Source organism: Salvelinus namaycush, chromosome 18, assembly GCF_016432855.1.
Source record: "Salvelinus namaycush isolate Seneca chromosome 18, SaNama_1.0, whole genome shotgun sequence".
NCBI lineage: Eukaryota > Metazoa > Chordata > Actinopteri > Salmoniformes > Salmonidae > Salvelinus > Salvelinus namaycush.
This window is the reverse complement of record NC_052324.1, coordinates 1,909,434-1,919,402: the sequence shown is the minus strand read 5'-3', so window position 1 is coordinate 1,919,402 and position 9,969 is coordinate 1,909,434. Positions and strand designations below refer to the sequence as shown.

Genomic DNA, 9,969 nt, shown 5'->3' with positions numbered 1-9,969 from the left:
GGAGACAGAAGCAGGAGAGGAAGCATCCCACCCCATCCCAGTCCCATGGCCGCACCCTCCCTCACCCTCCCCCCCCCCCCCCCCTTTCACACGCACTCGGCTATGGGAAACAGGTCAGGTTAAGATGGGACATATGTATGGGCATGGCAGGACCATGGGGTAGGACTATGGGATATGACGCCACACACAGTGGTCAGTGCTTGGCATGGGGGATCAGGAGTGGTTGCTAGGGATAGATGTGCTTGTGAGGAGTGGTACTAGCCTGCGCTGATGGTAACAGGTCCTGTATCCATGGTGATGCGTCATAATGGATGGCTCGGCTGTACGATTATGATCTATACTACTGTGGCCTTTACTATTCCAGTGAGTATTTAGCATTAGAATCTCTCCCTATGTGATGTCTTACTTAAAACATAAGAATAACATGATGTTTCTGGGCAATTACAGTTAACTACAGGTTCATGCCAATAATTTCCTTTGTGGAAATGTGGTGTACTTACCATGGCTTCACATAGGAAAAGGTACAGTTAAAATAAGTACTGTGTTAAGGGTGAATACATGGAAATTACACTCGACACAAAAATATGTTATTGACAGTACACTGTAGTTACAGTACCTCGAACAAACACGTATAGTACATGTAAATACACAGAAACTATTATTACACTGAGATTGATTGTAACACTGAAACAATATATGTACACAAAACCCCTCACCAGTTTTACACAAGTATGTTACTTTGTATTGTTATCCAAATACACTATTAGGAAACATTTATGTTGTAAAATACACAGTGCAACATTGTCATGTACTGTGCATAGAACATAGTAGTGTCAGAGTATATTGTTATTTGCTTGTCGAGCTACTGTCACACATACAGGATATTTAGGAACAGTTTGGAATGTGTGAGAAAGAGAAGAGCAGTGCAGGTTAGGTTGAAGCAAGAAAGGGGGGTGGATGATGAGACTAGAGGAGCCAGGTACAGGGGACTTTAACCACCACCCCTAATACACAACATTTAGTGCAAGCAGGGCCGAATGGCTCTGCGGGGTATGCCTCCTCGCCCCTAGAGAGGTACAGTCCTCTTTTCTCAGTGACATACACACTACCACACAGGGAAGAGGAACCACAGATAAGAGAGAGATCAACATGCAGGTAAAGAGACACCCTTTTCGGACTCCCTCCCTTTGCTGTTTTACAGAGTAAAGCAGAGAGTAACAGCCCTGTTCAGACTCCCTCCCTCTGCTGTGATCCGCCCTGGTTCTGTCCCTCCTTCCTGTTTCACCCCACACACCTCCCACCCCATCTGTTACTCTGCTCTCTTGTTGTGTCCGGACTAAAAATAACACAACACGGCCTCTTGGTGATGCTCTGAGGAGCTCAAATACCTGACAAGGTCTGCAATTCTCCTGCAGTGGGCTAACATTACACAATCCCAAACTTCATTGGGCTTTCAGACGAGACACTCTCATCAAGGGAATAGAGTGGACTGGGTCTGCTACAGGACGTTTACTAAAGCAATCTGATTTCTGTTGTGTACAATGACCAGTGAAGCTTTGCCATTTCTAAACAGTGAGATAATTATGTTTTCCAGCAGAATAGTTTTGAGCGAGGTGCTGATTGAATTGAAATCACTGAACACAATGTATAACTAAATAATAATGGAATTCTAAAAAGGGCCTTGGAAGCAACATTTGCATTTCATAAGACAAACATCACACAGAAACACAGAGAGACAGACACAGTCACCTCAAGGGAACAGAGAAGAGAGACAGAGTCACCTCAAGGGAATAATTACATACACTGACTTGACATGTATCTGAGTGTGTAAGTGTGTATGTACATATGTGTTTGCATGTGTGTGTGTGAGTGTGTAAGTATGTGTGTGTGACGCAGCCTGCTATAGTGTTTGTGGTGAGTCACAGAGCGTGTCAGTTAGTTTATGGAATAATTGGATTATGTAGCAGATGGGCAGTGATGGCAGGGAAAGAGGGAGGGAGAGAGGCAAGAAAGGAGGAGAAAAATGGAGGGAGGGAAGGAGAAAGGGAGTGATAGAGAGAGAGAGAGCGAGAGAGAAGGAGGGAGAGGTGGATGAACTGCTGATAAGAGTGACAGGTCATTGACTCTAAAGCCTTTGGGAAAACCAGAGAAATGAGGTGAGATACAAAGTCCTCAGAGGAAACACTTCACACGTGAATGGTTACACTTTAGATTAGGAGCTAAAAGGATAACACTTTGAGCAGGGTCTCTCAAAGTCCCTCAATCACTAACTAGTCTCCAGGTAGTTTGGCAGGCACGTATGCTTGAAACTCAATTAAACATGTATATTACTATAAAATTGGGAAATTAGATTAACTATGGACAGACTACTGGAAAATACACTGAGTATAGCAAACATTAGGAAAACCTTCCTAATATTGAGTTGTACCTCACCCTTTTGCCTCAATTCGTTGGGGCATGGACTCTACAAGGTGTCGAAAGCATTCCACAGGGATGCTGGCCCATGTTGTTTCCAATGCTTCCCACAGTTGTGTCAAGTTGGCTGGATGTCCTTTAGGTGATGGACCATTCTTGGTACACACAGCAAACTGTTGAGTGTGAAAAACCCAGCAGCGTTGCAGTTCTTGACACAATGGCACGCATACACAATCCATGTCTCAATTGTCTCAAGGCTGAAAAATCCTTCTTTAACGTGTCTCCTCCCCTTCATCTACACTGACTACAGCGGATTTAAAAAGTGACATCAATAAGGGATCATAGCTTTCACCTGGATTCACCTGGTCAGGTGTTCTTAATGTTTTGTATACTTACTGTATAGCACAAATAGATGATCTACAAATATAATTGCTAGGCTTCTGCCAAACATGGCTTATAAGCACTAGCCCTACTAATGATACTGTACAAATAACAACCTACAGAAGTCATCAGATGCTCCCTTCTCTCTTTTCCTGCATCTTTCCATCTCTCTCCATCTCCGCATCTCACTATAAAAAAAACCCATGGGGACTATGATTTCTTAATCCGGCCCTGCCTCCATCTCTCTCTCTCTTTCTCCCTCCCTCTCTCTCTCTCTGTCTCTTGGCAGTTGGATTAAATGGGGTTTTAATCACGATGCCCCCTTGATGACTTCTGGAGCAGGGCCAGTTGGAGATCTGTCATCTCTCCACATTCATTTGCAGCTCATCCTTCACAATGTCAATTACTGCAGCAGCACAGAGGATCAAGAGCTGGGATAGGATGGGGAGAGGTGTGTGTGTGTGTGTGTGTGTCTTGGGATCTAAGTTAAACAGAAAGTGAATGGTAGGCCAATGACAGGATGAGAAAAGATAGTGAAAACAGAACAAAATGAAGCAGAGAGAGCCAGGAGATAGGCCGACTCATAGCCGAAGAGCCAGGATAGGCCGACTCATAGCCAGAGAGAGCCAGGAGTAGGCCGACTCATAGCCAGAGAGAGCCAGGAGTAGGCCGACTTATAGCCAGAGAGAGCCAGGAGATAGGCTGACTCATAGCCAGAGAGAGCCAGGAGATGGGCCGACTCATAGCCAGAGAGAGCCAGGTGTAGGACGACTCATAGCCAGAGAGAGCCAGGAGTAGGCCGACTCATAGCCAGAGAGAGCCAGGAGATGGGCCGACTCATAGCCAGAGAGAGCCAGGTGTAGGACGACTCATAGCCAGAGAGAGCCAGGAGTAGGCCGACTCATAGCCAGAGAGAGCCAGGAGTAGGCCGACTCATAGCCAGAGAGAGCCAGGAGTAGGCCGACTCATAGCCAGAGAGAGCCAGGAGTAGGCCGACTCATAGCCAGAGAGAGCCAGGAGTAGGCCGACTCATAGCCAGAGAGAGCCAGGAGTAGGCCGACTCATAGCCAGAGAGAGCCAGGTGTAGGCCGACTCATAGCCAGAGAGAGCCAGGAGTAGGCCGACTCATAGCCAGAGAGAGCCAGGAGTAGGCCGACTCATAGCCAGAGAGAGCCAGGTGTAGGCCGACTCATAGCCAGAGAGAGCCAGGAGTAGGCCGACTCATAGAAAGAGAGAGCCAGGAGTAGGCCGACTCATAGCCAGAGAGAGCCAGGAGTAGGCCGACTCATAGCCAGAGAGAGCCAGGAGTAGGCTGACTCATAGCCAGAGAGAGCCAGGAGTAGGCCGACTCATAGCCAGAGAGAGCCAGGAGTAGGCCGACTCATAGCCAGAGAGCAAGTCATTCTACACATGACTGGTGCAGAGTGAAGAAACCACCAGCCATAGAGTATTATTGTCACAGCGAATCATCAATCATCCCTTTGTTTCATGTTGATCAAAAACACACTTCTTTTTCTCTATGGCTGCTCCTATACATCTGTTTCTGTATTCTAGGGCTCCTGAGTGGAGCAGCGGTCTAAGGCACTGCATCTCAGTGCAAGAGGCATCACTACAGTCCCTGGTTTCAATCCAGGCTGAATCACATCCGGCCGTGATTGGGAGTCCCATAGGGCGGTGCACAATTGGCCCAGCGTCGTCCGGGTTTGGCCGGGGTAGGCCGTCATTGTAAATAAGAAGTTGTTCTTAACTGACTTGACTAGTTAAATAAAGGTAAAATAAAAATAAAAATGATACCTCTCTTTCTCTCCTCTTTCCCTGTCATCCTCATCAAGGGCCACTGCTACAGTACGCCTGGCTTCAAACCTGCCAGTCCTGTAAAAAGGCTGACACAGTATCTCTAGACTAAATGGACCCGTACTAAATCATTCACATCGTGTTAAAAACGAGGAACTGTGATCTAAGGGTAGTGCATGAATTAATATCAAATAAAATCCCATAATACTGCAGGTAGGCTGTGGACCAGTCAAGTAGAGCGTACAGCCACACACACATTGCTAGCTAAAGTCTCCATCTGTCTGTCACACACACATTGCAAGCTAAAGTCTCCATCTGTCTGTCACACACATAGACAACCATAGGTCAGTACACGTCCTAGCTGGGCTATTAAGTAACAATATTAGGAATAATACAACATTGATTGGTGGACATCAAGATAGTCCTGAATCCTTCCTGTCAGATTCATCCTCAACCTGGGGCCTGGAAAACACATTACAGATTGATGGAGAGTTTTATCCTCTCTGGAGCAGATTGGCAGGTGGGGGACCCGACCACATGTCACTGGATGAAAACATTAGAAGGGCCAGATTTACTAAGCGCTTGCAGCTGTGCAAAGTTTATACCTGTTATTTTCTGAAACGAATTGCTAGTTTTATTCTCTGTAGGACATAACAAGTGCAAACTCTTAGTTAGTAAACATAGCCCAAAGACTCCTACAGTGCGGAAATGATCAATATGAGATTATAACTATACAGCTAATATACACTCAATCCATTCTGTAAAATAATGCTGGTCAGTTCCAATGTATGGGTGCATTAAATCCAGACGTGATCCTGATATTGATTTCATACTGGGCGAGCCCACAGTCTCTGAGTGCATAAAGCTCACCTATGGTTTGTCTGCCGTCAGCACTGTTAGTGAATTAACTGTCACGTCATGATAAGATGCATTTCTTCGCTCTACAGTACCTAGAAACACAAGCACATGACTGTTGCATCTCTTTTACAAATCGTAGGCACAGCCAAAAACACTCCCTCTGCTGGGACTGAGGACTACTATTCTTATTACAATATAATATTGCACTTATTTATTTTACAATACTTCTATTAGTGTTGAACTAATATTTTGGGATTCATATCAGTGGACTTGTAATGGTTTTTGGGCTCAATGGACCAGTGACCCATACAGGATTGTACCAGTCTGCAACTCTAGAATGATGTTACAAAAAGGATAAGGAGGAAAGTACAAAGTACATTAGAGATGGGATGAAAGCAGAGGAAAGAGGACAGGAGAGAGGAAAGAGGAAAGAGGAGAGGAGGAGAGGAGGAGAGAGGAGAGAGGAGAGGAGAGAGGAAAGATAAGAGAGATTAGTACAAATCAGTACAGACGGAAAGATGAAAGAAGAGGAGAGGACAAAGGATTTAGATAAAGGGAGAGAGGTAGGTAGAGGTAGGTAGAGAGAAAGAGAGACAGATAGAGAGGAACAGAGAGAGAATATGTGTGTGTGGGAAGGAGAGAGATAATAATTGAGAGAGAGAGAGAGAAAGAGGGGAAAGAGGGAAAGAGAAGAGGGGGGAGAGAGACAGGGGGGGGGGGTGTAAGCGAGAAATTACTCAGATCCCAGACTGATAAATAATGCATTGTGGCGGGAGAGCTGCCAGCTCCACAGGGCAGAGCAGAGAGAGAGCAGAGAGAGCAGAGCAGCAGAGTTCTCCATCGTCAGAGAGCTGAGATGTAATCTGGAGAGACACAGGTAGAGGAGGAGCCAGGTAAGAGAGGAGAGGATAGGGACTGCAGTCACCTCTACCTTCACTCTCTCACTCTCTACACCATTACATTCTCTCTCTCACTCAAGGACACACAGATGAACATACACATGCACGGTCCTATCCATCTTTCTATTCTCTTTCTGTGTTGTTGAGATTCTGCCTCACACAGTGGACTGGTCCGGGACTGCCAGGGGAGCTGTGTGTGTGTGGAGGCCTCAGCCTGGAGGGGAAGACAGTGGTCCACTGCCCCCTCTGTTAGGGGCCCCTGGAGCCTCTCTGTTAGAAGCCTGTGGATATTTCCCTTTAAACCAGGCCGATTCACATCACAGCAGAGGAGAGGAGAGCAGCTCTTTGAGAGCTGAGAGGGAGCATCGCCTCTGCTGAACTTCAACTCTCTCTCCTCTTTTTCTCTCTGTTCCTTCTCTCTCAGGCAGTTAGGCTCCAGAGAGACAGAAGAGGGGGAGTGAAAAGGGGGGGAAGGAAGAGTCTGTTTTAACAAAGGATCTTTTAGAAGCCTGGGGTATGAATAAGCATTGGGTGATGCCATGACTTTACTGTACAGCAAAAACTCAAAAGAGCTACATCAAATCCCCTTTTGCCTGCTTTGTACACACTGAAGCACTGATCGTCTCCTGTTGCTTTTGGTTGGTAACTTTCACATGACCTCTAGCTGGTTTTAAACTGGGAGTCAATGAAAGACAGAAGATGGGGCAAGTTGAGAGCAAGGCTTAGGATCCTGAATTAGTTAGTAAGATGTTTCAATTATTCTTTATTTATTGCCTTTTTTCAATTATCTGTAGTTGTTGTGTAATGACTGCCTTGAGCAATTAGCCTAATGATTCTGATTAAAGGATCTTACCCACACAAAAACATACTATGGTATAAATATTATAGAATTCACTGAAGTGTTTTTGTGGACTTTGCTGTAGTATTCTATGTAGTGTTACCCAGACTTTATTTCTGCAAAAACATTACAGTGAATACTGTAGTAATTACTGTAGTAATTACTATAGTATATTGTAGTATTTACAGTTAAGTATAGTAAAAACACTGTAACAAAAGAAAACTGTAACATATACTATAGTAACTAATGTAGTGTGTTTTTGCAGATTGTAGTATACTGTAGTATTTACTGTAGTCTTTTTGCTGACTGCACTATACTGTAATATTTACCGCAGTGTTTTTGCAGACATGACTGTCGGATTTAAAAAAAAAAAATGCATCTTTGCCATATACGAGAAGGCTTTCTCCTTCAAGAAACCTACTGGAGAAATACTAAAAGAACAAATGTTCCATAACCTGTAGGTAGGTAGGTAGGTAAGCAGGTAGGTAGGTAAGCAGGTAGGTAGGTAAGTAGGTAGGTAGGTTGGTAGGTAGGTAGGTAGGTAGGTAAGCAGGTAGGTAGGTAGGTAGGTAAGTAGGTAGGTAGGTAGGTAGGTGGGTAGGTGGGTAGGTGGGTAGGTGGGTAGGTGGGTAGGTAGGTAGGTAGGTAGGTAGGTAGGTAGGTAGGTAGGTAGGTAGGTAGGTAGGTAGGTAGGTAGGTAGGTAGGTAGGTAGGTCTGGGGTCTGAACAGATAGTTCAGAGCTTTTTCTCTTTTCTTTAACCTGTAGGGAACACAATAATGTATATGGTCTATACTTGGCATGTGAGTTTCTCACTTATGGGTGGCACAAATTGCAATATGGGGAGGGGAATGGGCAGGGTATATGCAAATTAAATACTTAGTATTTACTATAGTTAAACAAGTGTAGTGCTTTTGTGGACTGTAGTGTTTCTGCCTGCTATTTACTACAGTGTTTTTTTGCAGATAATACTGTAGTATTTACTATAGTATTCTACAGTATACTACAACATTATATAGTAAGTATTACACATGATCGGGGCATACTACACTGTGTGGTATTGTATACTACATTTTACTGTAGAATTCTATAGTAAGTAGTGTAGTATTCTATAGGAAACTGTAGTATTTTTTCGTGTGGGCATATACAATGAAAATAACCAGCTCACATATGGCACCTGATGAATATACTGTAAATGTATTATTGTACTGAGAAGACCTATGAACATTTCTCATGTAATCCCATGGGACCAGTGAAGCAGAGAAGGTATGACTGGGAGATGAAGGAGAGAAGGGAGGGGAGGAGGAGGACAACAGAAAGATGGAGGGTATGTGAGGAAGGAGAGAAAGCTCTAGTCTGTTTTTATCAATGACATTTAGAGGCCCCCCCCTACACCCCTCCTTTTCTCGCTAACTAACTCCCTCCTTTGAGAGGGGGAACTCTTCCATTCCAGACTATTTTTACTGCCATTTCATTACCATAATAAAACACACGCGTAAAAAGAATGAACCAAAAGAGACAGTACAGCCAAAAACCTGGATTTGAGAGGCTTATTTTCATCTTTCTTTCTCTCCCTCTTTTTTGTTATTCCATTCTTCTCGCTCAGAGAAATGGAAAGAGACATGCCTTTTCTTTCCTTCTGTGCGTCATTATGGTGCTTTTCAGCTCTTCTCTTTTGTCTGAGTCTAGAAGTTCCCACCCTTCACACACTAACACTGGGCAAATCCATGGCAACGGAATTATGCTTTGACTCAGTTTTTTCACTTTAAAATGTATTCCAAACAAAAAACATTGATTTCAAAGTTTAACAGACCATACAACACTATGCACAAGGACTACTTTTAACAATGTCCACTGACAAAAACGAACTTAGTAGAAGAATTGTGCAGATGCAAACCTTGGTAACGAAATTACGGTAAAATCTCCCTCAGTTTTTTATGTGACCATATCTGCTCTGAATTAAGATTCAAAGATGTCTGCAGAAAGAATGGGGTGTCAGCTATGACATGGCACCTTGAGTTTGAAAAAATCTATAATATACTGTACTCTACTCGACTCTAGTCTAATCTACTGTACTATACTCTACTTTTCTTTACTCTACTGTATTGTACTGTACTCTACTGTGCTCTAACCACTGTACTGTACTGTACTGCGTTGTGCTGTATTGCACTGTACACTACTGTGCTTTACTCACTGTAGTGTACTGTACTGTATTGCACTGTACACTTCTGCACTCTACTCAATGTACTGTACTGTATTGTACTGTATACTCTGCGCTCTACTCACTGTACTGTACATTACTGTGCTATCCAAACTTGTGAAACATAATGTACGTCTATGATATGATTTGGTCCATTCCAGTCCATCTTTGGACGTCAACATCAAGGCCAGCGTGGACTGACCAAATTTCAACAACTTTTCAACGTCTATGGACGTCCGGTGTCGGTCGGTGCTCAGTGGGTGAGGATGCTGGTTACAGGAAATGGAAAGAGAGGGGCTCATGGGTAGGTGTCAGTAAGAGCTGGGAGAGGTGAAATTAACTGGAGAGTGAGAGAGAAAGGCAGAGAGAGAGAGAGAGAGAGAGAGAGAAAGGGAGAGAGAGAGAGAGAGAGAGAGAAAGGGAAAGGGAGAGAGAGAGGGAAGGGTTGTCCAGACTGACTGTTTTAACACTCTTGGTTTGACCACCAGACAACAGAAAGAGAAAAAAAACAGATATCATCTGAACAGAAGTCCTCCCTTGGGGGTCTAATGAAAGCTAACTACAGTTAGCCAACCAGAGCAGGTG

The 9,969-nt window shown here is 44.1% G+C and overlaps 1 non-coding gene across 1 annotated transcript; it reads right to left on the bottom strand.

Annotated features, from left to right (window-relative positions):
- Positions 1-7,579: 7,579 nt before the first annotated feature.
- On the bottom strand, positions 7,580-7,634 carry LOC120063600. The gene has a single exon (XR_005478534.1). It is a non-coding gene; the product is annotated as a U7 small nuclear RNA (small nuclear RNA).
- Positions 7,635-9,969: the final 2,335 nt, after the last annotated feature.